Raw genomic sequence first — 26,269 nt, 5'->3', positions numbered from 1 at the left:
TCTATTGTACAACACCGTGAACGTCAAGCCATCTAGTTCTGGATTGTCCTTATTCCTCTCCAAAAACAAAAATAAATTATGACAGGCTCCTATAGATGTTAAGACAAGAGTGCGCCTTCCACCAATTCGATCTTGTAAGCACAAAATATCCGCCATACTGACATGTAGAGTTTTAAACAGTACCTCTTTGACAAGATGTTCATCTGTAAATTTTTCTTTCTTCGCTTCCTCGACACAAATTCCAAACGCGTTCCTGACCCGGAAGTCTCCGGTCCCGGCGTAATCGATTTTCACGCCCATCTTTCTCCGTCTTGATCGCCTTCTTGGTTATCCCACCTTCTCCTTATAGCAGCGAGCAGCTTAAGCCATGTGGCGATGCTGCAGGGCCAAGAGCTTGGTACGGATCCCTCTCAACAAGACCATGATCTTGCCAAAAGGCCGAGAAGCGATAACCTGAAAAGGGTTCGCAGTACAGGCCGATGGTCCCCAATGCAGAGCACTAATGAAGGCAATAGACTACTGTCCCCAGCCCAATACACAGTCCGGGAGGCTTCTTTCTCTCACAAACCGGGGAAAACGTTCACGCGCGTCCTACGCACAGAAGTCACACCAGCATGCTTCTTTTCGTGTTTGCTATCTGCATAGCTCCGCCCACACGCGACTTTTGGACACGCCTTTTCTTCGCACGAAATTCCTGGTGCGGTGCCAAAGCACGCCAAGCAGAAAGAATGATAGGAATAGTAGTGAGTGAAAGGAAAAAAAAAAAAAAAAAAAAAGGATAACCATTGTTGATTGTGATGTCACGGCACCATTGTTGAGTGTTCCATCAGGGCCCTTGTGATGTCATCCAATAGCTGACCTTACTTGACCTCTTTGACCTCTTGACCTGACAAGGCTCTTGTGACACGCGCAGTGTTCCGTCCATTGAACAGACAAGGTAGGTCCAGCTGCATAGGAAGTGCTGGGCTACTTTTTAGCCACTAAGTAATCCAGTTCAAAAGATCCACAAGAGGGAGACACAGGCAAACTTTACTCATTTATTGAAGCACTGCAAAAGCTAAATGGTTACATCCAGCCAACTTGATACAAAAAAGGGTCAATTGCCTGCCAGAGACGACTCAGCAACCCTCCGAGGTGTGCACAACAGGCCCAAATCAAACGTGGAGGAGGGGAGGTCCAAACAATTCATTCAGGTGATAAGCCAATTAACCAATCATCAGTCTTAATTGGATCCAGGGTGTGTGTGACGACACTGGGCTGAATGGGTTGCTTGGTGCTGGAAACAACCGACAGCTGATGCAATTAGGAGATTGACAGACTAGATGCAGGTATTATATGCAAAAAGCAACACTGCACTGACTGGGCAGACAGAGGAGAAGCTGAAGGAGGCACGACACACACAACTTTCCACTTGCTTGGCTGGAAGGATGATGCTTGCAATCCATTTCAATTTCATTCTGTTTTTTCATACTGGATTAGAAGGGGTGCACCGGTCCTGGAGGTACTGCAATACCAGGTCAATGCGTGGAGTGGACAGAGCAAGCTCTTTTTCCATCTCCCTGTTCGAAAAATCCATTTAATATATGGTCCCCAGATAGGGGACGTATCAGATATTAAACTGATAAGAACAGATTTTTTTTTTTTTTTTTTTTTTTATTATCAAAAAGCTTACATTACATTTTTAAAGTTCAAACTCAAATTTAGATTAAACTAACAAAACATTCCACATATGTACATTCCAAACTGTTGCTGCTCTTTTCCCTATTCTTTTCCTATCTTGTAAGTAGAATATATATAACTCACTAAGAGCTAGCTTAATACAGACCTTAAATTCAATACTATCTTGTCTGAACACTAGGATATTTCTGCATTTCCACAGGGCATTCTTGACACAATTTAGCATAATCCACAATATCTTCTTCTTCTCTGGATCCTTGAGGTCACATAGTCCATACAGCACCACTTCATAGTCAAGTCTTTTTAAGTCACATGAATGTTTGAGAATGGGTCCTGCATATCTCCATACTCTTTGTGCATACATACAGTTCCACAGCACATGCAACGTAGATTCATCTCCTGCACAACCTGCTCTGGGGCATTTTGATGTTGAAACTAGGCCTCTCCTATGCTGGAACTCTTTTGTAGGCAGACATGCATGCATGCTCATCCAAGCTAAGTCTTTAAGATTGTTTGACAGATATGGTACATTGCATAATTTCCAGCATTCTGCAGATTTCTCAGATGTAAGATTTGCCACCGGTACTATTTGCTGTTCACTGTCCATCAAATATTTGATTTTCCTGGCATTGTTTAGGATATTTCTTTGATATTTACCTAAGTCATAAATTCTAATAATCTTCTCAATTATGAGATATTGCTTCGGTGGAACCAACAGGACTGGTATAGTTAACGGCAGTTGTATCCATTTTCTTTTGCGGAAGCAATGTCCCACTGTATATTTTAGAAAAAAAGTCCATGTATTATCCGCATTAAGGGTTTTGGCACATAGGGCAAAGTATTGTAGATACATAAACCTTTTGAAATCTGGAATTTCTTTGCCTCCGAATTTTTTAAGCTTGTGCATCGTCTCTCTTTTAACTTTCTCCATTTTTGAGTTCCATATGAACTGGAAGCAGATTCTTTGGAGGTATTTGACACAGTTTTCTTTTGGCAGAAACACTTGGCTCAGATATAGCATAATCGGGATTATTATGGCCTTAATTATTAAGTTTTTCCCCTCTATTGTTAGGTTTCGAAGCTTCCAAAACTCAATTTTCTTTTTTATTTTCTCTTTTGCTAATTCCCAGCTTTCACTTCCATCATTTGTTTTGCCAAAGATGACTCCCAATATTTTCATTTGCTCTGGTTGTATTTTGATATCAGTTAAGTTCACGTCAGTCCATTTACCTATCAAAAGGCACTCACATTTTTGCCTGTTCATTCTGAATCCTGAGGCTTGACAAAAGAATTCAGTAGTCTGTAGAGCTCTTCTAAGTGATGCTGTTGTAGTGCAAAAAATAGAGACATCGTCCATGTATGCTTTTGTTTTCACAGCTAATCCACTTCCTCCCGGTATCGGCACTCCTTTTATTATCTTGTCTCTTCTTAATGCTGCCAGAAGAGGTTCTAATACGCATACAAACAGGATTGGTGATAAAGGGCACCCTTGTTTTACCCCGGAATGCAAGGAAACTTTATCTGATAGAAATCCATTAATCGCTATTTGGCTGTAGGCCTGTTTATATAGTAAGGAGATCAACTTGATGATACTTGATGGAAAATTCATTTGTTTTAGTACCTTCCACAAAAATTCATGTGAAACACGATCGTAGGCCTTCATAAAGTCCAGTGACAGGACTGCTAGATTTTGGTTTCTTTCTCCTTGATACCAGATGCAATCTTTAATGATATTCAGGTTTTCACTAACACTTCTGCCTGGAATCCCACAAGTTTGATCTTTGTTGATTACTTTGCCAATTACGTGTTTTACTCTATTTACAATAATTTTGGCTAATATTTTATAGTCCACGCTTAGTAGAGTTATTGGCCTCCAGTTTTCCAGATTATCTTTTGCTCCTTTTTTATAGATTAGCGTTACTTTTCCTCTTCTCCATGATTCCGGAAGAATATCAGCTTTCATGGCTTCCCTAAATATTTGCAGCAGGTCTTCTTTTAGAATATTCCAGAAGGTTTCATAAAATTCAACTGGTAGTCCATCTGCTCCCGGCATTTTTCCTTTTGCAAAGCTTTTAATGGCTTTGTGTAGTTCATCCATTGTCAGTTCTATTTCTAGGGTATCATGGTCTCTCTTCTCCAATTTATTCTCTAAGCCCTCCAATGTATCAGTAACAAATGCTTCGTCAATTTCTTTTCTACTAAATAGATCCTGATAAAACAGCTGAGCCTCTTTTAGTATTTCTCCTTGTTCAGTTTTCCCTGCTATACTTGTGATGATACTCTTTTGCTCCATTATTTTTTTGAAGAAGAATCTTGAGCATTTCTCACTTTCCTCCAGATGTTTTACTTTTGCGTTGAAAATAATTTCCTTCCCTTTCGAATCAATGGCTTTGTTTATATTTTGTTTTGTCTTCTCTATTTCGTCGGTAACGTCTATACCAGCATCTTTCAATTTCAAGTATGTTTGCAGCTTGGTATTGAGATCTTTGTACCATTTTTGTCTGTCTTTCGCTTTCTTTATTCCCATTCTTAAGAAGAACTTTTTCACTTTAGTTTTAGTAAACTCCCACCATTCCAATATTGAGGAGAATCTTCTTTTCCAACTAGACCATAGTTTGTAGTTTTGTATGAACTCTTTTATGATTTCTTCATCTTTTAAGAGGTTAGTATTTAGTCTCCACATTTCTTTACCTTTTGCTTCTCCTGTTATTTTGATTCGGGAAAGGAGCATTTTGTGGTCTGAGAAAATATTTTCTTTTAATGACATGGTCACGGGTTGAAATACACTAGCGATGAATATATAGTCCAGCCTTGACTGGACCATCGAATTCCCCCATGTATAGCCTGGGTCTTCGTTGTTCACTGTATTCCACACATCTATCAACTTAAAGTCTATGATCAAGTCATTCAATTGTTTCATTGTTTTGTCTATTTTCCTTTTCTTTACACCAGTTCTGTCGCTTTCTTTCCTTACACAGTTAAAGTCTCCTGCTATAATAATTGGAGATGATCCTGTTAGAAAATATTGGATGTTTCCCAGTAATTCTTCTCTCTCATGGACATCCGGCGAGGCATATACGTTAAGCAACTTTATTTCACCTTCGTCCACTTTTATTTTGACCAAGAGTGCTCTCCCGGGAATTATTTGGGTAAAGAGATAATTTGACACTTGTTCCCCTTGAATAGAATTCCAACACCTGCTGCTTTATTTTCATTGTTACCTGACCATATAGATGGCCCATAAGTCCATGCATCTCTTAGGTCTTTATAGTCTTGGGAGTACTCAATCCCACATTCTTGTAAAAATAAAATGTCACTCTTAATCGTTCCTAGAAATGAAAATAAGGCGGCCCTCCTGGTTGGCCCCTTTAAGCTCCTCACGTTGAGGGAAGCAACAGAGATTGTTTTTTCCATCAAGTCCCTTCATCCGATTCTGATATTGCGCCTATCAGTTCTTCAACAGGGTCTTCAGAGATGGAGAACTCTATATTTGCCTCATTTGATGACGTGATGTCTACTGGAAATAATTCTGATTGTAAATCAAACATAGTAGATTTTTTTATAGCTCTTCCTTGATCAGCTTTCTCAGCTTTCCGTTTTTTTTGTCTCTCAGTATCCATTTCTTCTGCTCCTCCAACTTTCTCTTCGGGTTCCTTAATTGAAGTCGAGGATCTCTCCTTTCTTTCAACCGTCACCCTACTTGAGGTTGATTCTTCTGGAATCTCCACAGAAGTACACGGATTAGCGTCTTCACTAGGTTGTTGTACTGATGTAGTTTCTTTTCTCTGCTCCGGAATATCATTAATTTGCTCTGCAGTTATTTCCATTTCGGATTGCAGTCTCTCAAAGACTTCAGCTGGGGTAGGCGCTCTTGGCTTTGAAGGGGGCTGTGCCTTCAGCACATCTGCCCATGTCCTATGAGTTGGGGTTTTCAACGGGCATTTTTTGTAACCATGTCCGGCTACTCCGCATAAGCTACAAACGATGTCTTGGTCACAATTTTTTGTTTCGTGATCCTTCTGGAAACATTTCTTACAGGTAGCAACTTCTTGCGGACACCCGTCTGCAGTGTGTCCAAACTCTAGGCATTTCCGGCAGAAGACCGGCATTCCTGAGTAGTATAGTCTTCCCCTTTCTCGACCGATCAGAAAGTTAGATGGTAAATGCGCAAACGCTCCCACTCCAGTCATATCTTCTTTTAGTTTTACAAAAAATTTATGCTTCCCCGTCCATAACTTTTCGCTGTTCAGTATTTTGTGAGAGTATCGGACTTGCTTACATAGGCGTTGCAGGAATTGAGCTATGTCTTCCACTGGGATGTGCGGGTTGCTCATATGCACCACTAGTTGTATTTCAGCACTAGGAGAAAGCATAATGAAGGATAATCCCTTCAAGTCTTCATGAGAGAGATTTTTCTTTATCTGCTCGTAGATGTTGTAGCATTCAAACTCGTTATCCATTGTTAGGGTATATCGCCCATAGGAGTCCTGCAGCGCCAAGATCTTCTCCTTTTTCACCTTCAGGATTCCGATTAAAACATGTCGCACAAAGTAAGCCAGCTGGAACTTTCTCCTCACTTCTTCATCTTCTTCGATGTCAATACGGATGGAATTTTTGATGAACTGCTCTCCTCGCTCGGCATAGCGCACGGTGGCCGCATACACCATCTTGTTTTCTGGAATGGGCTTTCACCCAGACGATCCTCCGCTCGTTGCTACCGGGCTAATCCTTCCCCCTATAGCAGCAGGGGGGTTAAGCCCAGGCTATGAACCTGGGCGATCCCCCCAGGCCGAGGGCTAGGGTACCGATAGCACCTCTTGGTCGATCTCCTGTATTACTACACTTGATCGAGCCAAAAGGCCGAGAAGCGATAACCTGAAAAGGGTTCGCAGTACAGGCCGATGGTCCCCAATGCAGAGCACTAATGAAGGCAATAGACTACTGTCCCCAGCCCAATACACAGTCCGGGAGGCTTCTTTCTCTCACAAACCGGGGAAAACGTTCACGCGCGTCCTACGCACAGAAGTCACACCAGCATGCTTCTTTTCGTGTTTGCTATCTGCATAGCTCCGCCCACACGCGACTTTTGGACACGCCTTTTCTTCGCACGAAATTCCTGGTGCGGTGCCAAAGCACGCCAAGCAGAAAGCATGATAGGAATAGTAGTGAGTGAAAGGAAAAAAAAAAAAAAAAAAAAAAGGATAACCATTGTTGATTGTGATGTCACGGCACCATTGTTGAGTGTTCCATCAGGGCCCTTGTGATGTCATCCAATAGCTGACCTTACTTGACCTCTTTGACCTCTTGACCTGACAAGGCTCTTGTGACACGCGCAGTGTTCCGTCCATTGAACAGACAAGGTAGGTCCAGCTGCATAGGAAGTGCTGGGCTACTTTTTAGCCACTAAGTAATCCAGTTCAAAAGATCCACAAGAGGGAGACACAGGCAAACTTTACTCATTTATTGAAGCACTGCAAAAGCTAAATGGTTACATCCAGCCAACTTGATACAAAAAAGGGTCAATTGCCTGCCAGAGACGACTCAGCAACCCTCCGAGGTGTGCACAACAGGCCCAAATCAAACGTGGAGGAGGGGAGGTCCAAACAATTCATTCAGGTGATAAGCCAATTAACCAATCATCAGTCTAATTGGATCCAGGGTGTGTGTGACGACCTGGGCTGAATGGGTTGCTTGGTGCTGGAAACAACCGACAGCTGATGCAATTAGGAGATTGACAGACTAGATGCAGGTATTATATGCAAAAAGCAACACTGCACTGACTGGGCAGACAGAGGAGAAGCTGAAGGAGGCACGACACACACAACTTTCCACTTGCTTGGCTGGAAGGATGATGCTTGCAATCCATTTCAATTTCATTCTGTTTTTTCATACTGGATTAGAAGGGGTGCACCGGTCCTGGAGGTACTGCAATACCAGGTCAATGCGTGGAGTGGACAGAGCAAGCTCTTTTTCCATCTCCCTGTTCGAAAAATCCATTTAATATATGGTCCCCAGATAGGGGACGTATCAGATATTAAACTGATAAGAACAGATTTTTTTTTTTTTTTTTTTTTTTTTTATTTATTTTCAAATAAAGTCAAAATTCATATATACAGAAGAAAAAAAAACACATCATCAAAAGACAACAAACACAATACATCATAACTTAATTCAATACTTGATCAACGATCTCCATTTTTTAAACTTCCATACTCCCTCTGAATCTATACCTCCACCATACTGTCTATCCCATAAATGAATTACATAAAGTCTAGACAGAACTAACTTAACACAGTCACACTCAGGCACTACTTCTTTCTTGAACACTAATAAATTCCTCACATCCCACAGACTCTCCATAACACATACCATTATATACCACAAAATCCTTGTATTCATCCTACCACGCGCACCAATACCAAACATCGCCACTTTCCAGTCCATATACGCAACACCCGTCAACTCTTTAACTAAACCTCCCACTCTTTTCCATACATCATTTGCATACCCACAATCCCAAAATAAATGTCTTACAGACTCACATCCCCCGCACCCATCTCTTGGACAAACTTCTGACCTAATTAAATCCCTTTTTTTCTGGACTTCACGCACAGGCAATATGTTTTGCAACCCCATCCACACAATATCTTTCTGTCTATTTGATATGCCTACTATTGAACATTTCTTCCACACTACTGATGCAACATCCGACCTTAACCCTACAATATCACATGCAACCTCATTTTCTCTAAATTTAGCCATCACCTTTTTCTTATCTTTAAACACTTCCATTCTCACAGCCAATAAATCAAATTTCCTAATAAACCTTTCAACCACTTCATACCACACTGGACATTTAAACGACACAGGCACTCTAGCATCTCTTTCACACCACTTCAACCCATACATCATCCATCCAGCCATGTATCTTACCATATATGCACTCTTATTCTGTTTCTCCACCAACACCACAAAACTTTTAATATAATTCAAACCAAGAAAAATTTCAAACTTAGGGAAATCCAAACCACCATTCACACTTCTTTTATACACATACTCTCTTTTCAGCTTCTCCATACGTCCTCCCCAAAGAAACGTAAACACCAGTTTCTCAACTTTCGCAACTTTTTTTGAACATGCAGGGTATACTCCTGCTACAAAAAGGATAATTGGCAAAATAACAGCTTTTATAATCAATACTTTCCCTGTGAGTGAAAGATCTCTTAACCTCCAGAAATTTAATTTCCTCTCAATCTTTCTCCCACATTCATCCCAACTCTCATTCCCTTTCAAATCATCATTAAACAAAATACCTAACACCTTCACCTCATTATTCTCATTCTTAACATCTTCCAGACAAATACTCCTATCCCCAAAACATTTAAACACACATTTATTCCAGTTAATTTTAAAGGCAGACGCACCACAAAACATATCCAACCATAACCTTCCTCTCCTAATAGCAGCCATAGTTATCACTTACAATCACCACGTCATCCATGTATCCTAACACTTTCACACATTTACCCATACTCCCCGGAATCAACATACCTCTCATAACTTTATCCTTCCTTATTAAACACATTAATACCTCAATCACACTAATGAAAAGCACAGGAGACATTGGGCAGCCTTGTCTCACACCACTCCATACATTCACCTTTTTACTCAACCAACCATTTATCATAAACTCACTTGACACCCCACTATACAAACTCTTCACACAGTCCACAAACTTCTTTGGAAAACCCATTCGCTCTAGAACTGCAAACATAAAACAGTGTGCCACTCTGTCAAATGCTTTCTCAAAGTCTATCGCTAGTAACATGCATTTCTGCTTTCTACTCATGCAATCTCCAATCAAATCTCTCAATAGAAGCTAAATTTTCATTCATACTTCTCCCAGGCACAGCACAAACTTGATCTTCATTCACAACCTTATCAATCACACCACGCATCCGATTAGCCAACAATTTACCAAATACCTTATAATCAGCATTTAATAAAGTTATTGGTCTCCAATTCTCGAGTTTATTTTTGTCACCCTTTTTAAATATCAGAACTACCACGCCTTCTTTCATCGACTCCCCTATTACACCATTTTCCCACATATACCTACATACCTCCAAAAAATCATTTCCCATCCAGTCCCATGCTCTCACATACAACTCAATCGGAATACCATCCTTACCCGGTGTTTTATTTTTTTTACAACTCCACACAATCTTCTTTATTTCTTCTGTAGAAATATCCTCACACACCAAACTCTGACTTTCTACATTTAATTTTTCATCCAAAACATTCATAACCTCCATCATAAGATTCCTATCAATCCACTTCAAACCATACAAATTTCCATAGAACTCTTCCACTGCCCCAATCACACTTTTACCCCTAACACACACTCCCTTGCTATCAACCACTTCCAACATATCTTCCTTTTTATCACACACCTTTTTGAAAAAAAACCTAGAACATTTTTCATTCTTCTCAATCATATCAACTTTCGCCCTAAAAATAATCTCTTTACCCTTTCTCTCCATAAACACTTTCTTTTCCCTTTTAACAACTTCCAACAAATCTTCACATCTACACCCATTGCACTCAATTTCCACAACCACTCAGCTCTCCTATTTAATTCATTGTATTCATTCCTCATCTTCCTCGCCCTCTTATACCCCCATTTCTTGAAAAAAAGTTTTATTCTTGATTTCATCCAATCCCACCAACACAATACATTCACAAAATCATCCTTTCTCAATTTCCATCTTCATACTGGTACTTAAACACTCTCATCACCATCTCATCCTCTAACAGACCCATATTCAGTTTCCACACACCTCTACCATATGTAATCTCCTCATCTCCTTCCACCCAAACAGACAAGCACATGTGATCAGAAAAAATAACATCAAGGTATGACATTTTCCTACAAAATAAATTTTTGGAAAGAAAAACAAAATCAATCCTAGAAAAAAAATCACCCCTATCTGCTTTAAAGGTAGCAGGTGGTGGTTTACCTAACATCAATGCAGAATCAGTTAAAGAAAAATCAGAAACAATTTTGTGCAATCTATTCCCTGTCACATCCATCTTATCACCTTCTATAGTGCAATTGAAATCACCCAATAAAATTGTCGGCACTCTACCTACCAGAAAAAAATTCAATTTGTCTAGTAACTCTAGACGTTCTTTTTTCCCGGTAGGACAATAAACGTTAATAATCCTAACCCGCCACCCCTTGTACTTAATCATCGCCATAATGCACCTCCCCACCTCCACCACCGTGTAGCTTTCAAAAACAAGATCTCTATGACATAAAACTATCCCCACACCATCATTCTTATTTATACAAGAACCTGACCAAATTGAGTTCCCATGTGGCCACTCATTAGCACAGACGGGTTCTGAGATACCGCACTCTTGAAGACATGCGATATCCGGATTTTGTTTTTTGATATAATCAAAAACTGCAGTTCGTCTAGCTCTTGATTTCAGTACCCTCACATTCAGGATAAGACATGAATTCAGCTTTTCCCCCCATTGCAAGATCTTATTTCTGACATAGTTACCAGTACCCCACTGCTTCCTTATCCGATTCCGTCGGGAGGTTGACCTCCTGAGCAAAAGTCCCTGGCCTTTGACTCGTCCAAAAAAGCACTGTTGTCCGGAATGCAAGCAGCAGGATACGCCTCCTGCCTTATCGGACTCTGTTCTACTCCACTGTACTGAGGCGGTAATAAGCGGGGTTTCTTTACAACTGAGCTCAGCGTTTCCTCCGCTGATCTCGTAGTGGGTGTTATGAAGTCACTGGTAGATACAAAATCTCCTTGTTCACCTCTCTCATCCTCCTGTGGGTCCTCCATCTCATCCCACCCGGGCACTGGCGATTTAGCTAAGGGAGAGACCACCTCTCCTTCTCCCTGAAGATCCGACTGAAGACCAAATATTTGGGGAAAATCTTCCTCCACCTGAGAAATGTCCATCTCCACATTTTCTCTACTCCCCACAGGGGAAACAATAGGAGTAGCTTGCTGCACACTTCCACTCTGATGTATATCAGTCTGTGATTGAACTGCCATTTGAGACGCCTGAACTGCATTCTGGGATAACTGCACAGGAGTTTGAGGCGGCTGATCTGGGATCCGAGATGGCCCTGCAGCCCTTGCCCTTGCAACATCAGCATACGTTCTTTTTGGCTTAGCTCTATAGCCACGTGAAGGACACTCTTTAAAGGTATGCCCCGCTTCTTCACAGAGATTACAGATAATTGCATTTTTACAATCCTTTGCGATATGCCCATCTTTATGACACTTCGAGCAGACGAAGGAGGTTTGCTGACAATTCTCTTGTACATGCCCATACAACTTGCATTTTCGGCAATAACTTGGAGCGTCTTGAAAGAAAATGAGGCCTCTATCTCTGCCAATAACAAAACTTTGGGGAGGATGACTCATACCCCCTGGGCTCAGAGGATCAGGGCGGAAACGCACAAAATACTTGTGTTTGCCAGTCCACAAACCATGGCTACCCATAACCTTATGGGCGTAAACGACTTTTTCGCAGTATTTAGATAGAACAAAAAAATATCATCCGTATCGACGTATGGGTTGTACATAAACACGACCAAGTGAATGTCTCTATTGTACAACACCGTGAACGTCAAGCCATCTAGTTCTGGATTGTCCTTATTCCTCTCCAAAAACAAATATAAATTATGACAGGCTCCTATAGATGTTAAGGACAAGAGTGCGCCTTCCACCAATTCGATCTTGTAAGCACAAAATATCCGCCATACTGACATGTAGAGTTTTAAACAGTACCTCTTTGACAAGATGTTCATCTGTAAATTTTTCTTTCTTCGCTTCCTCGACACAAATTCCAAACGCGTTCCTGACCCGGAAGTCTCCGGTCCCGGCGTAATCGATTTTCACGCCCATCTTTCTCCGTCTTGATCGCCTTCTTGGTTATCCCACCTTCTCCTTATAGCAGCGAGCAGCTTAAGCCATGTGGCGATGCTGCAGGGCCAAGAGCTTGGTACGGATCCCTCTCAACAAGACCATGATCTTGCCAAAAGGCCGAGAAGCGATAACCTGAAAAGGGTTCGCAGTACAGGCCGATGGTCCCCAATGCAGAGCACTAATGAAGGCAATAGACTACTGTCCCCAGCCCAATACACAGTCCGGGAGGCTTCTTTCTCTCACAAACCGGGGAAAACGTTCACGCGCGTCCTACGCACAGAAGTCACACCAGCATGCTTCTTTTCGTGTTTGCTATCTGCATAGCTCCGCCCACACGCGACTTTTGGACACGCCTTTTCTTCGCACGAAATTCCTGGTGCGGTGCCAAAGCACGCCAAGCAGAAAGCATGATAGGAATAGTAGTGAGTGAAAGGAAAAAAAAAAAAAAAAAAAAAAAAGGATAACCATTGTTGATTGTGATGTCACGGCACCATTGTTGAGTGTTCCATCAGGGCCCTTGTGATGTCATCCAATAGCTGACCTTACTTGACCTCTTTGACCTCTTGACCTGACAAGGCTCTTGTGACACGCGCAGTGTTCCGTCCATTGAACAGACAAGGTAGGTCCAGCTGCATAGGAAGTGCTGGGCTACTTTTTAGCCACTAAGTAATCCAGTTCAAAAGATCCACAAGAGGGAGACACAGGCAAACTTTACTCATTTATTGAAGCACTGCAAAAGCTAAATGGTTACATCCAGCCAACTTGATACAAAAAAGGGTCAATTGCCTGCCAGAGACGACTCAGCAACCCTCCGAGGTGTGCACAACAGGCCCAAATCAAACGTGGAGGAGGGGAGGTCCAAACAATTCATTCAGGTGATAAGCCAATTAACCAATCATCAGTCTTAATTGGATCCAGGGTGTGTGACGACACTGGGCTGAATGGGTTGCTTGGTGCTGGAAACAACCGACAGCTGATGCAATTAGGAGATTGACAGACTAGATGCAGGTATTATATGCAAAAAGCAACACTGCACTGACTGGGCAGACAGAGGAGAAGCTGAAGGAGGCACGACACACACAACTTTCCACTTGCTTGGCTGGAAGGATGATGCTTGCAATCCATTTCAATTTCATTCTGTTTTTTCATACTGGATTAGAAGGGGTGCACCGGTCCTGGAGGTACTGCAATACCAGGTCAATGCGTGGAGTGGACAGAGCAAGCTCTTTTTCCATCTCCCTGTTCGAAAAATCCATTTAATATATGGTCCCCAGATAGGGGACGTATCAGATATTAAACTGATAAGAACAGATACTACACTTGATCTTAGCCAAAAGGCCGAGAAGCGATAACCTGAAAAGGGTTCGCAGTACAGGCCGATGGTCCCCAATGCAGAGCACTAATGAAGGCAATAGACTACTGTCCCCAGCCCAATACACAGTCCGGGAGGCTTCTTTCTCTCACAAACCGGGGAAAACGTTCACGCGCGTCCTACGCACAGAAGTCACACCAGCATGCTTCTTTTCGTGTTTGCTATCTGCATAGCTCCGCCCACACGCGACTTTTGGACACGCCTTTTCTTCGCACGAAATTCCTGGTGCGGTGCCAAAGCACGCCAAGCAGAAAGCATGATAGGAATAGTAGTGAGTGAAAGGAAAAAAAAAAAAAAAAAAAAAGGATAACCATTGTTGATTGTGATGTCACGGCACCATTGTTGAGTGTTCCATCAGGGCCCTTGTGATGTCATCCAATAGCTGACCTTACTTGACCTCTTTGACCTCTTGACCTGACAAGGCTCTTGTGACACGCGCAGTGTTCCGTCCATTGAACAGACAAGGTAGGTCCAGCTGCATAGGAAGTGCTGGGCTACTTTTTAGCCACTAAGTAATCCAGTTCAAAAGATCCACAAGAGGGAGACACAGGCAAACTTTACTCATTTATTGAAGCACTGCAAAAGCTAAATGGTTACATCCAGCCAACTTGATACAAAAAAGGGTCAATTGCCTGCCAGAGACGACTCAGCAACCCTCCGAGGTGTGCACAACAGGCCCAAATCAAACGTGGAGGAGGGGAGGTCCAAACAATTCATTCAGGTGATAAGCCAATTAACCAATCATCAGTCTTAATTGGATCCAGGGTGTGTGTGACGACACTGGGGCTGAATGGGTTGCTTGGTGCTGGAAACAACCGACAGCTGATGCAATTAGGAGATTGACAGACTAGATGCAGGTATTATATGCAAAAAGCAACACTGCACTGACTGGGCAGACAGAGGAGAAGCTGAAGGAGGCACGACACACACAACTTTCCACTTGCTTGGCTGGAAGGATGATGCTTGCAATCCATTTCAATTTCATTCTGTTTTTTCATACTGGATTAGAAGGGGTGCACCGGTCCTGGAGGTACTGCAATACCAGGTCAATGCGTGGAGTGGACAGAGCAAGCTCTTTTTCCATCTCCCTGTTCGAAAAATCCATTTAATATATGGTCCCCAGATAGGGGACGTATCAGATATTAAACTGATAAGAACAGATACTACACTTGATCTTAGCCAAAAGGCCGAGAAGCGATAACCTGAAAAGGGTTCGCAGTACAGGCCGATGGTCCCCAATGCAGAGCACTAATGAAGGCAATAGACTACTGTCCCCAGCCCAATACACAGTCCGGGAGGCTTCTTTCTCTCACAAACCGGGGAAAACGTTCACGCGCGTCCTACGCACAGAAGTCACACCAGCATGCTTCTTTTCGTGTTTGCTATCTGCATAGCTCCGCCCACACGCGACTTTTGGACACGCCTTTTCTTCGCACGAAATTCCTGGTGCGGTGCCAAAGCACGCCAAGCAGAAAGCATGATAGGAATAGTAGTGAGTGAAAGGAAAAAAAAAAAAAAAAAAAAAAGGATAACCATTGTTGATTGTGATGTCACGGCACCATTGTTGAGTGTTCCATCAGGGCCCTTGTGATGTCATCCAATAGCTGACCTTACTTGACCTCTTTGACCTCTTGACCTGACAAGGCTCTTGTGACACGCGCAGTGTTCCGTCCATTGAACAGACAAGGTAGGTCCAGCTGCATAGGAAGTGCTGGGCTACTTTTTAGCCACTAAGTAATCCAGTTCAAAAGATCCACAAGAGGGAGACACAGGCAAACTTTACTCATTTATTGAAGCACTGCAAAAGCTAAATGGTTACATCCAGCCAACTTGATACAAAAAAGGGTCAATTGCCTGCCAGAGACGACTCAGCAACCCTCCGAGGTGTGCACAACAGGCCCAAATCAAACGTGGAGGAGGGGAGGTCCAAACAATTCATTCAGGTGATAAGCCAATTAACCAATCATCAGTCTTAATTGGATCCAGGGTGTGTGTGACGACACTGGGGCTGAATGGGTTGCTTGGTGCTGGAAACAACCGACAGCTGATGCAATTAGGAGATTGACAGACTAGATGCAGGTATTATATGCAAAAAGCAACACTGCACTGACTGGGCAGACAGAGGAGAAGCTGAAGGAGGCACGACACACACAACTTTCCACTTGCTTGGCTGGAAGGATGATGCTTGCAATCCATTTCAATTTCATTCTGTTTTTTCATACTGGATTAGAAGGGGTGCACCGGTCCTGGAGGTACTGCAATACCAGGTCAATGCGTGGAGTGGACAGAGCAAGCTCTTTTTCCATCTCCCTGTTCGAAAAATCCATTTAATATATGGTCCCCAGATAGGGGACGTATCAGATATTAAACTGATAAGAACAGATACTACACTTGATCTTAGCCAAAAGGCCGAGAAGCGATAACCTGAAAAGGGTTCGCAGTACAGGCCGATGGTCCCCAATGCAGAGCACTAATGAAGGCAATAGACTACTGTCCCCAGCCCAATACACAGTCCGGGAGGCTTCTTTCTCTCACAAACCGGGGAAAACGTTCACGCGCGTCCTACGCACAGAAGTCACACCAGCATGCTTCTTTTCGTGTTTGCTATCTGCATAGCTCCGCCCACACGCGACTTTTGGACACGCCTTTTCTTCGCACGAAATTCCTGGTGCGGTGCCAAAGCACGCCAAGCAGAAAGCATGATAGGAATAGTAGTGAGTGAAAGGAAAAAAAAAAAAAAAAAAAAAGGATAACCATTGTTGATTGTGATGTCACGGCACCATTGTTGAGTGTTCCATCAGGGCCCTTGTGATGTCATCCAATAGCTGACCTTACTTGACCTCTTTGACCTCTTGACCTGACAAGGCTCTTGTGACACGCGCAGTGTTCCGTCCATTGAACAGACAAGGTAGGTCCAGCTGCATAGGAAGTGCTGGGCTACTTTTTAGCCACTAAGTAATCCAGTTCAAAAGATCCACAAGAGGGAGACACAGGCAAACTTTACTCATTTATTGAAGCACTGCAAAAGCTAAATGGTTACATCCAGCCAACTTGATACAAAAAAGGGTCAATTGCCTGCCAGAGACGACTCAGCAACCCTCCGAGGTGTGCACAACAGGCCCAAATCAAACGTGGAGGAGGGGAGGTCCAAACAATTCATTCAGGTGATAAGCCAATTAACCAATCATCAGTCTTAATTGGATCCAGGGTGTGTGTGACGACACTGGGGCTGAATGGGTTGCTTGGTGCTGGAAACAACCGACAGCTGATGCAATTAGGAGATTGACAGACTAGATGCAGGTATTATATGCAAAAAGCAACACTGCACTGACTGGGCAGACAGAGGAGAAGCTGAAGGAGGCACGACACACACAACTTTCCACTTGCTTGGCTGGAAGGATGATGCTTGCAATCCATTTCAATTTCATTCTGTTTTTTCATACTGGATTAGAAGGGGTGCACCGGTCCTGGAGGTACTGCAATACCAGGTCAATGCGTGGAGTGGACAGAGCAAGCTCTTTTTCCATCTCCCTGTTCGAAAAATCCATTTAATATATGGTCCCCAGATAGGGGACGTATCAGATATTAAACTGATAAGAACAGATACTACACTTGATCTTAGCCAAAAGGCCGAGAAGCGATAACCTGAAAAGGGTTCGCAGTACAGGCCGATGGTCCCCAATGCAGAGCACTAATGAAGGCAATAGACTACTGTCCCCAGCCCAATACACAGTCCGGGAGGCTTCTTTCTCTCACAAACCGGGGAAAACGTTCACGCGCGTCCTACGCACAGAAGTCACACCAGCATGCTTCTTTTCGTGTTTGCTATCTGCATAGCTCCGCCCACACGCGACTTTTGGACACGCCTTTTCTTCGCACGAAATTCCTGGTGCGGTGCCAAAGCACGCCAAGCAGAAAGCATGATAGGAATAGTAGTGAGTGAAAGGAAAAAAAAAAAAAAAAAAAAAGGATAACCATTGTTGATTGTGATGTCACGGCACCATTGTTGAGTGTTCCATCAGGGCCCTTGTGATGTCATCCAATAGCTGACCTTACTTGACCTCTTTGACCTCTTGACCTGACAAGGCTCTTGTGACACGCGCAGTGTTCCGTCCATTGAACAGACAAGGTAGGTCCAGCTGCATAGGAAGTGCTGGGCTACTTTTTAGCCACTAAGTAATCCAGTTCAAAAGATCCACAAGAGGGAGACACAGGCAAACTTTACTCATTTATTGAAGCACTGCAAAAGCTAAATGGTTACATCCAGCCAACTTGATACAAAAAAGGGTCAATTGCCTGCCAGAGACGACTCAGCAACCCTCCGAGGTGTGCACAACAGGCCCAAATCAAACGTGGAGGAGGGGAGGTCCAAACAATTCATTCAGGTGATAAGCCAATTAACCAATCATCAGTCTTAATTGGATCCAGGGTGTGTGTGACGACACTGGGGCTGAATTGGTTGCTTGGTGCTGGAAACAACCGACAGCTGATGCAATTAGGAGATTGACAGACTAGATGCAGGTATTATATGCAAAAAGCAACACTGCACTGACTGGGCAGACAGAGGAGAAGCTGAAGGAGGCACGACACACACAACTTTCCACTTGCTTGGCTGGAAGGATGATGCTTGCAATCCATTTCAATTTCATTCTGTTTTTTCATACTGGATTAGAAGTGGTGCACCGGTCCTGGAGGTACTGCAATACCAGGTCAATGCGTGGAGTGGACAGAGCAAGCTCTTTTTCCATCTCCCTGTTCGAAAAATCCATTTAATATATGGTCCCCAGATAGGGGACGTATCAGATATTAAACTGATAAGAACAGATACTACACTTGATCTTAGCCAAAAGGCCGAGAAGCGATAACCTGAAAAGGGTTCGCAGTACAGGCCGATGGTCCCCAATGCAGAGCACTAATGAAGGCAATAGACTACTGTCCCCAGCCCAATACACAGTCCGGGAGGCTTCTTTCTCTCACAAACCGGGGAAAACGTTCACGCGCGTCCTACGCACAGAAGTCACACCAGCATGCTTCTTTTCGTGTTTGCTATCTGCATAGCTCCGCCCACACGCGACTTTTGGACACGCCTTTTCTTCGCACGAAATTCCTGGTGCGGTGCCAAAGCACGCCAAGCAGAAAGCATGATAGGAATAGTAGTGAGTGAAAGGAAAAAAAAAAAAAAAAAAAAAGGATAACCATTGTTGATTGTGATGTCACGGCACCATTGTTGAGTGTTCCATCAGGGCCCTTGTGATGTCATCCAATAGCTGACCTTACTTGACCTCTTTGACCTCTTGACCTGACAAGGCTCTTGTGACACGCGCAGTGTTCCGTCCATTGAACAGACAAGGTAGGTCCAGCTGCATAGGAAGTGCTGGGCTACTTTTTAGCCACTAAGTAATCCAGTTCAAAAGATCCACAAGAGGGAGACACAGGCAAACTTTACTCATTTATTGAAGCACTGCAAAAGCTAAATGGTTACATCCAGCCAACTTGATACAAAAAAGGGTCAATTGCCTGCCAGAGACGACTCAGCAACCCTCCGAGGTGTGCACAACAGGCCCAAATCAAACGTGGAGGAGGGGAGGTCCAAACAATTCATTCAGGTGATAAGCCAATTAACCAATCATCAGTCTTAATTGGATCCAGGGTGTGTGTGACGACACTGGGGCTGAATGGGTTGCTTGGTGCTGGAAACAACCGACAGCTGATGCAATTAGGAGATTGACAGACTAGATGCAGGTATTATATGCAAAAAGCAACACTGCACTGACTGGGCAGACAGAGGAGAAGCTGAAGGAGGCACGACACACACAACTTTCCACTTGCTTGGCTGGAAGGATGATGCTTGCAATCCATTTCAATTTCATTCTGTTTTTTCATACTGGATTAGAAGGGGTGCACCGGTCCTGGAGGTACTGCAATACCAGGTCAATGCGTGGAGTGGACAGAGCAAGCTCTTTTTCCATCTCCCTGTTCGAAAAATCCATTTAATATATGGTCCCCAGATAGGGGACGTATCAGATATTAAACTGATAAGAACAGATACTACACTTGATCTTAGCCAAAAGGCCGAGAAGCGATAACCTGAAAAGGGTTCGCAGTACAGGCCGATGGTCCCCAATGCAGAGCACTAATGAAGGCAATAGACTACTGTCCCCAGCCCAATACACAGTCCGGGAGGCTTCTTTCTCTCACAAACCGGGGAAAACGTTCACGCGCGTCCTACGCACAGAAGTCACACCAGCATGCTTCTTTTCGTGTTTGCTATCTGCATAGCTCCGCCCACACGCGACTTTTGGACACGCCTTTTCTTCGCACGAAATTCCTGGTGCGGTGCCAAAGCACGCCAAGCAGAAAGCATGATAGGAATAGTAGTGAGTGAAAGGAAAAAAAAAAAAAAAAAAAAAGGATAACCATTGTTGATTGTGATGTCACGGCACCATTGTTGAGTGTTCCATCAGGGCCCTTGTGATGTCATCCAATAGCTGACCTTACTTGACCTCTTTGACCTCTTGACCTGACAAGGCTCTTGTGACACGCGCAGTGTTCCGTCCATTGAACAGACAAGGTAGGTCCAGCTGCATAGGAAGTGCTGGGCTACTTTTTAGCCACTAAGTAATCCAGTTCAAAAGATCCACAAGAGGGAGACACAGGCAAACTTTACTCATTTATTGAAGCACTGCAAAAGCTAAATGGTTACATCCAGCCAACTTGATACAAAAAAGGGTCAATTGCCTGCCAGAGACGACTCAGCAACCCTCCGAGGTGTGCACAACAGGCCCAAATCAAACGTGGAGGAGGGGAGGTCCAAACAATTCATTCAGGTGATAAGCCAATTAACCAATCATCAGTCTTAATTGGATCCAGGGTGTGTGTGACGACACTGGGGCTGAATGGGTTGCTTGGTGCTGGAAACAACCGACAGCTGATGCAATTAGGAGATTGACAGACTAGATGCAGGTATTATATGCAAAAAGCAACACTGCACTGACTGGGCAGACAGAGGAGAAGCTGAAGGAGGCACGACACACACAACTTTCCACTTGCTTGGCTGGAAGGATGATGCTTGCAATCCATTTCAATTTCATTCTGTTTTTTCATACTGGATTAGAAGGGGTGCACCGGTCCTGGAGGTACTGCAATACCAGGTCAATGCGTGGAGTGGACAGAGCAAGCTCTTTTTCCATCTCCCTGTTCGAAAAATCCATTTAATATATGGTCCCCAGATAGGGGACGTATCAGATATTAAACTGATAAGAACAGATACTACACTTGATCTTAGCCAAAAGGCCGAGAAGCGATAACCTGAAAAGGGTTCGCAGTACAGGCCGATGGTCCCCAATGCAGAGCACTAATGAAGGCAATAGACTACTGTCCCCAGCCCAATACACAGTCCGGGAGGCTTCTTTCTCTCACAAACCGGGGAAAACGTTCACGCGCGTCCTACGCACAGAAGTCACACCAGCATGCTTCTTTTCGTGTTTGCTATCTGCATAGCTCCGCCCACACGCGACTTTTGGACACGCCTTTTCTTCGCACGAAATTCCTGGTGCGGTGCCAAAGCACGCCAAGCAGAAAGCATGATAGGAATAGTAGTGAGTGAAAGGAAAAAAAAAAAAAAAAAAAAAAGGATAACCATTGTTGATTGTGATGTCACGGCACCATTGTTGAGTGTTCCATCAGGGCCCTTGTGATGTCATCCAATAGCTGACCTTACTTGACCTCTTTGACCTCTTGACCTGACAAGGCTCTTGTGACACGCGCAGTGTTCCGTCCATTGAACAGACAAGGTAGGTCCAGCTGCATAGGAAGTGCTGGGCTACTTTTTAGCCACTAAGTAATCCAGTTCAAAAGATCCACAAGAGGGAGACACAGGCAAACTTTACTCATTTATTGAAGCACTGCAAAAGCTAAATGGTTACATCCAGCCAACTTGATACAAAAAAGGGTCAATTGCCTGCCAGAGACGACTCAGCAACCCTCCGAGGTGTGCACAACAGGCCCAAATCAAACGTGGAGGAGGGGAGGTCCAAACAATTCATTCAGGTGATAAGCCAATTAACCAATCATCAGTCTTAATTGGATCCAGGGTGTGTGTGACGACACTGGGGCTGAATGGGTTGCTTGGTGCTGGAAACAACCGACAGCTGATGCAATTAGGAGATTGACAGACTAGATGCAGGTATTATATGCAAAAAGCAACACTGCACTGACTGGGCAGACAGAGGAGAAGCTGAAGGAGGCACGACACACACAACTTTCCACTTGCTTGGCTGGAAGGATGATGCTTGCAATCCATTTCAATTTCATTCTGTTTTTTCATACTGGATTAGAAGGGGTGCACCGGTCCTGGAGGTACTGCAATACCAGGTCAATGCGTGGAGTGGACAGAGCAAGCTCTTTTTCCATCTCCCTGTTCGAAAAATCCATTTAATATATGGTCCCCAGATAGGGGACGTATCAGATATTAAACTGATAAGAACAGATACTACACTTGATCTTAGCCAAAAGGCCGAGAAGCGATAACCTGAAAAGGGTTCGCAGTACAGGCCGATGGTCCCCAATGCAGAGCACTAATGAAGGCAATAGACTACTGTCCCCAGCCCAATACACAGTCCGGGAGGCTTCTTTCTCTCACAAACCGGGGAAAACGTTCACGCGCGTCCTACGCACAGAAGTCACACCAGCATGCTTCTTTTCGTGTTTGCTATCTGCATAGCTCCGCCCACACGCGACTTTTGGACACGCCTTTTCTTCGCACGAAATTCCTGGTGCGGTGCCAAAGCACGCCAAGCAGAAAGCATGATAGGAATAGTAGTGAGTGAAAGGAAAAAAAAAAAAAAAAAAAAAGGATAACCATTGTTGATTGTGATGTCACGGCACCATTGTTGAGTGTTCCATCAGGGCCCTTGTGATGTCATCCAATAGCTGACCTTACTTGACCTCTTTGACCTCTTGACCTGACAAGGCTCTTGTGACACGCGCAGTGTTCCGTCCATTGAACAGACAAGGTAGGTCCAGCTGCATAGGAAGTGCTGGGCTACTTTTTAGCCACTAAGTAATCCAGTTCAAAAGATCCACAAGAGGGAGACACAGGCAAACTTTACTCATTTATTGAAGCACTGCAAAAGCTAAATGGTTACATCCAGCCAACTTGATACAAAAAAGGGTCAATTGCCTGCCAGAGACGACTCAGCAACCCTCCGAGGTGTGCACAACAGGCCCAAATCAAACGTGGAGGAGGGGAGGTCCAAACAATTCATTCAGGTGATAAGCCAATTAACCAATCATCAGTCTTAATTGGATCCAGGGTGTGTGTGACGACACTGGGGCTGAATGGGTTGCTTGGTGCTGGAAACAACCGACAGCTGATGCAATTAGGAGATTGACAGACTAGATGCAGGTATTATATGCAAAAAGCAACACTGCACTGACTGGGCAGACAGAGGAGAAGCTGAAGGAGGCACGACACACACAACTTTCCACTTGCTTGGCTGGAAGGATGATGCTTGCAATCCATTTCAATTTCATTCTGTTTTTTCATACTGGATTAGAAGGGGTGCACCGGTCCTGGAGGTACTGCAATACCAGGTCAATGCGTGGAGTGGACAGAGCAAGCTCTTTTTCCATCTCCCTGTTCGAAAAATCCATTTAATATATGGTCCCCAGATAGGGGACGTATCAGATATTAAACTGATAAGAACAGATACTACACTTGATCTTAGCCAAAAGGCCGAGAAGCGATAACCTGAAAAGGGTTCGCAGTACAGGCCGATGGTCCCCAATGCAGAGCACTAATGAAGGCAATAGACTACTGTCCCCAGCCCAATACACAGTCCGGGAGGCTTCTTTCTCTCACAAACCGGGGAAAACGTTCACGCGCGTCCTACGCACAGAAGTCACACCAGCATGCTTCTTTTCGTGTTTGCTATCTGCATAGCTCCGCCCACACGCGACTTTTGGACACGCCTTTTCTTCGCACGAAATTCCTGGTGCGGTGCCAAAGCACGCCAAGCAGAAAGCATGATAGGAATAGTAGTGAGTGAAAGGAAAAAAAAAAAAAAAAAAAAGGATAACCATTGTTGATTGTGATGTCACGGCACCATTGTTGAGTGTTCCATCAGGGCCCTTGTGATGTCATCCAATAGCTGACCTTACTTGACCTCTTTGACCTCTTGACCTGACAAGGCTCTTGTGACACGCGCAGTGTTCCGTCCATTGAACAGACAAGGTAGGTCCAGCTGCATAGGAAGTGCTGGGCTACTTTTTAGCCACTAAGTAATCCAGTTCAAAAGATCCACAAGAGGGAGACACAGGCAAACTTTACTCATTTATTGAAGCACTGCAAAAGCTAAATGGTTACATCCAGCCAACTTGATACAAAAAAGGGTCAATTGCCTGCCAGAGACGACTCAGCAACCCTCCGAGGTGTGCACAACAGGCCCAAATCAAACGTGGAGGAGGGGAGGTCCAAACAATTCATTCAGGTGATAAGCCAATTAACCAATCATCAGTCTTAATTGGATCCAGGGTGTGTGTGACGACACTGGGGCTGAATGGGTTGCTTGGTGCTGGAAACAACCGACAGCTGATGCAATTAGGAGATTGACAGACTAGATGCAGGTATTATATGCAAAAAGCAACACTGCACTGACTGGGCAGACAGAGGAGAAGCTGAAGGAGGCACGACACACACAACTTTCCACTTGCTTGGCTGGAAGGATGATGCTTGCAATCCATTTCAATTTCATTCTGTTTTTTCATACTGGATTAGAAGGGGTGCACCGGTCCTGGAGGTACTGCAATACCAGGTCAATGCGTGGAGTGGACAGAGCAAGCTCTTTTTCCATCTCCCTGTTCGAAAAATCCATTTAATATATGGTCCCCAGATAGGGGACGTATCAGATATTAAACTGATAAGAACAGATACTACACTTGATCTTAGCCAAAAGGCCGAGAAGCGATAACCTGAAAAGGGTTCGCAGTACAGGCCGATGGTCCCCAATGCAGAGCACTAATGAAGGCAATAGACTACTGTCCCCAGCCCAATACACAGTCCGGGAGGCTTCTTTCTCTCACAAACCGGGGAAAACGTTCACGCGCGTCCTACGCACAGAAGTCACACCAGCATGCTTCTTTTCGTGTTTGCTATCTGCATAGCTCCGCCCACACGCGACTTTTGGACACGCCTTTTCTTCGCACGAAATTCCTGGTGCGGTGCCAAAGCACGCCAAGCAGAAAGCATGATAGGAATAGTAGTGAGTGAAAGGAAAAAAAAAAAAAAAAAAAAAAGGATAACCATTGTTGATTGTGATGTCACGGCACCATTGTTGAGTGTTCCATCAGGGCCCTTGTGATGTCATCCAATAGCTGACCTTACTTGACCTCTTTGACCTCTTGACCTGACAAGGCTCTTGTGACACGCGCAGTGTTCCGTCCATTGAACAGACAAGGTAGGTCCAGCTGCATAGGAAGTGCTGGGCTACTTTTTAGCCACTAAGTAATCCAGTTCAAAAGATCCACAAGAGGGAGACACAGGCAAACTTTACTCATTTATTGAAGCACTGCAAAAGCTAAATGGTTACATCCAGCCAACTTGATACAAAAAAGGGTCAATTGCCTGCCAGAGACGACTCAGCAACCCTCCGAGGTGTGCACAACAGGCCCAAATCAAACGTGGAGGAGGGGAGGTCCAAACAATTCATTCAGGTGATAAGCCAATTAACCAATCATCAGTCTTAATTGGATCCAGGGTGTGTGTGACGACACTGGGGCTGAATGGGTTGCTTGGTGCTGGAAACAACCGACAGCTGATGCAATTAGGAGATTGACAGACTAGATGCAGGTATTATATGCAAAAAGCAACACTGCACTGACTGGGCAGACAGAGGAGAAGCTGAAGGAGGCACGACACACACAACTTTCCACTTGCTTGGCTGGAAGGATGATGCTTGCAATCCATTTCAATTTCATTCTGTTTTTTCATACTGGATTAGAAGGGGTGCACCGGTCCTGGAGGTACTGCAATACCAGGTCAATGCGTGGAGTGGACAGAGCAAGCTCTTTTTCCATCTCCCTGTTCGAAAAATCCATTTAATATATGGTCCCCAGATAGGGGACGTATCAGATATTAAACTGATAAGAACAGATACTACACTTGATCTTAGCCAAAAGGCCGAGAAGCGATAACCTGAAAAGGGTTCGCAGTACAGGCCGATGGTCCCCAATGCAGAGCACTAATGAAGGCAATAGACTA

At 44.0% G+C, this 26,269-nt stretch overlaps 12 non-coding genes and 1 pseudogene across 12 annotated transcripts; all 13 read right to left on the bottom strand.

The window, feature by feature from the left end:
• Positions 1-1,479: 1,479 nt before the first annotated feature.
• On the bottom strand, positions 1,480-1,671 carry LOC120985004. Its single transcript, XR_005775488.1, has one exon. It is a non-coding gene; the product is annotated as a U2 spliceosomal RNA (small nuclear RNA).
• Positions 1,672-7,577: 5,906 nt separating this feature from the next.
• LOC120984949 lies at positions 7,578-7,785 on the bottom strand (annotated as a pseudogene).
• A 6,012-nt stretch (positions 7,786-13,797) lies between these two features.
• On the bottom strand, positions 13,798-13,988 carry LOC120984959. Its single transcript, XR_005775444.1, has one exon. It is a non-coding gene; the product is annotated as a U2 spliceosomal RNA (small nuclear RNA).
• Positions 13,989-15,018: 1,030 nt separating this feature from the next.
• Positions 15,019-15,209, bottom strand: LOC120984958. Its single transcript, XR_005775443.1, has one exon. It is a non-coding gene; the product is annotated as a U2 spliceosomal RNA (small nuclear RNA).
• Positions 15,210-16,240: 1,031 nt separating this feature from the next.
• LOC120984957 lies at positions 16,241-16,431 on the bottom strand. Its single transcript, XR_005775442.1, has one exon. It is a non-coding gene; the product is annotated as a U2 spliceosomal RNA (small nuclear RNA).
• Positions 16,432-17,461: 1,030 nt separating this feature from the next.
• Positions 17,462-17,652, bottom strand: LOC120984956. Its single transcript, XR_005775441.1, has one exon. It is a non-coding gene; the product is annotated as a U2 spliceosomal RNA (small nuclear RNA).
• Positions 17,653-18,682: 1,030 nt separating this feature from the next.
• LOC120985003 lies at positions 18,683-18,873 on the bottom strand. The gene has a single exon (XR_005775487.1). It is a non-coding gene; the product is annotated as a U2 spliceosomal RNA (small nuclear RNA).
• Positions 18,874-19,903: 1,030 nt separating this feature from the next.
• Positions 19,904-20,094, bottom strand: LOC120984953. The gene has a single exon (XR_005775440.1). It is a non-coding gene; the product is annotated as a U2 spliceosomal RNA (small nuclear RNA).
• A 1,030-nt stretch (positions 20,095-21,124) lies between these two features.
• Positions 21,125-21,315, bottom strand: LOC120985000. Its single transcript, XR_005775483.1, has one exon. It is a non-coding gene; the product is annotated as a U2 spliceosomal RNA (small nuclear RNA).
• Positions 21,316-22,346: 1,031 nt separating this feature from the next.
• On the bottom strand, positions 22,347-22,537 carry LOC120984988. The gene has a single exon (XR_005775472.1). It is a non-coding gene; the product is annotated as a U2 spliceosomal RNA (small nuclear RNA).
• Positions 22,538-23,567: 1,030 nt separating this feature from the next.
• Positions 23,568-23,758, bottom strand: LOC120984976. The gene has a single exon (XR_005775461.1). It is a non-coding gene; the product is annotated as a U2 spliceosomal RNA (small nuclear RNA).
• A 1,029-nt stretch (positions 23,759-24,787) lies between these two features.
• Positions 24,788-24,978, bottom strand: LOC120984965. The gene has a single exon (XR_005775450.1). It is a non-coding gene; the product is annotated as a U2 spliceosomal RNA (small nuclear RNA).
• A 1,031-nt stretch (positions 24,979-26,009) lies between these two features.
• On the bottom strand, positions 26,010-26,200 carry LOC120984947. Its single transcript, XR_005775438.1, has one exon. It is a non-coding gene; the product is annotated as a U2 spliceosomal RNA (small nuclear RNA).
• Between the last annotated feature and the right edge of the window lie 69 nt (positions 26,201-26,269).

This window comes from Bufo bufo, unplaced genomic scaffold (assembly GCF_905171765.1).
Source record: "Bufo bufo unplaced genomic scaffold, aBufBuf1.1, whole genome shotgun sequence".
NCBI classification, from domain to species: Eukaryota; Metazoa; Chordata; class Amphibia; order Anura; family Bufonidae; genus Bufo; species Bufo bufo.
The sequence above is the reverse complement of the archived record's forward strand: the minus strand, read 5'-3'. Positions and strand labels throughout refer to the sequence as shown.